Raw genomic sequence first — 2,141 nt, 5'->3', positions numbered from 1 at the left:
GATGGTCTCGATCTCCTGACCTCGTGATCTGCCCGTCTCGGCCTCCCAAAGTGCTGGGATTACAGGCTTGAGCCACCGCGCCCGGCCGGTTTTTGCTTTTTTATTATTTTATTTTATTTTCATTATTTCCTTACTTTCTGGCACTGTAAGGTGCTCCACAATTATCCTGTATCTTCCTGCCCTTTGTCCTATAATGAGCCATTTCTCCAAGGAGCCCTGGTTCTATTTATTGGAAACTGCTGGAAACCAAGATCTGGGCTTGAGGTGCACTCTCGGTGTGCATTGTTACCAAGCTCGTATAGCGCTTCTTAAAGCGCTCCAAAATTGGCTATCCCCTGGCCCAGCATCTCTGGAAAGTCACAGTCATTCAGAGACAATAATGCTCTGGCCTGGGAGGTTGATATTTGCTCTGAGAGATTCCAGAGTCTTCCTTGGGCCTCTGAAGATTTCCGACTTACCTTCATTCTTCTTCAGGTTTGGCATTTCTTGGAACACGGTGTTTGTTTGGGGAGGCGAAGAAGCAGGGCTTTTTACATTGACTTAATTTTGATTTGAACCACATGAAATTTACTACTCATTTAGAAGCTAAAATAAAATTTTAAATTAAAATAATGGACAGGAAGAAATTAGGAGTGATATGGCGGCTGGATACCCAGGAGGACAGGCCACACTGTCTCCCAGCCTATCTGGGTATTTCTGCCCTCCGTCAGCAGACGCAACCTTTTTCCTGTGGAGAGCCAGATAGTAAATATTTTCAGCTTTACAGCTGGGCCATCTCTGAGGCAGCTGCTCAACTCTGCCGCGGGGGCAGGAAGGCGGCCAGAGACAACATGTAATCCAACAAGCGTGGCCGGGACCCAATAAAGCTCTATTTACAAAAACAGGCGTCCCGCCAGATGTGGCTCGGAGGCGCTGGTTTGCCCACTGCACTCTAGATGAATGCACAAATTCAGGAAAGCCAACAAGTGCCTTTCCCTTGGCAAGAGGCACCTTGCACCTCTGGAGCCATGCTTTGGGGGCCTGCACCTCGCTGCTTCTGAGAGGCGGGCAGGAAGTGTCTGCTATCCTCCCCCGGTACAGAGAACAGAGCTTGCTTACCTGTGATATGCAGCTGTTCATTTTGTTTTCTTGATGTGGCCAGTGTTTGATCTAGATTAAGTTTAGGGCAACATGTTAAGCCCACCCCACCACCCCACCAGATCTCTCTAGTGTAACTTGCAACCCACAAAGGACCTACTTTGGCGTGTGGTGGGAGATGGTGATATTTTCAAGGATTCCATTTAAATATACCTGTCGGTAGCAGTCAGAATCTCGGTTGCAAACAACAGAAATTGCCCTTGACCGTGAGAAAGAGAAAACAGATGTGGTGTCAGCAGGCTCTCTGGGGCTCAGGGACGTGCTATGTGTGGCGCTGGGGGGCCAGGGCACAGCACAAAGGGGCAGGCTAGGCCAGTGGCTTTGGGGATGAGAGTGACCTCTACCCCCACCCCTGTCCCTGGGGCTCCTAATTTAGAGGCAAAGCACCGCGGACAGGCTCTTTCAGGCAGTGTGAGCCACATGCTGCCTGCTCGTGGCCGCAGAGGTGGGGACAGGGAATATGGGTGAGAATATGCCACCACCTCCCACAAAATCACATGTCAGAGGAAACGAGATTGCTCCAAAGCAAGATCAGGTCACAAATAGGAAGAAGATAGCCCCAAATACTATGTCCACCGCAACACAGGTGCACCAAGCATTGACCCACACACCTGAATTTCATAGTTTAGCTGCATGGAGAGGGCAAAATCAATTCTGAAAAGAAAGAAGGGAAGGGCTGTGATGAAGGTCACTGCTCCAGGAGAAGGGAGTCCTCCCTGAGCAAACGTCCACTTCCCCAGTCCTTGCCTGTCGCCCTATCTCGGTTCCTACATGACACAGACTCATCACCTGCTGTTAGGTCAAACTCTGGGACCCACCCGGTGGTGACCCATTGTTGATAATAATTTAGTGAGTCACAGGGTCAGTTGTGAAAAAAAGAACAAAAAAGAATAAAATAAAAACATGCGGGGCCGGGCACGGTGGCTCAAGCCTGTAATCCCAGCACTTTGGGAGGCCGAGACGGGCGGATCATGAGGTCAGGAGATCGAGACCATCCTGGCTAA

Source organism: Colobus angolensis, unplaced genomic scaffold, assembly GCF_000951035.1.
Source record: "Colobus angolensis palliatus isolate OR3802 unplaced genomic scaffold, Cang.pa_1.0 Scaffold133, whole genome shotgun sequence".
Classification (NCBI taxonomy): Eukaryota; Metazoa; Chordata; class Mammalia; order Primates; family Cercopithecidae; genus Colobus; species Colobus angolensis.
This window is presented reverse-complemented; position numbering follows the sequence as displayed.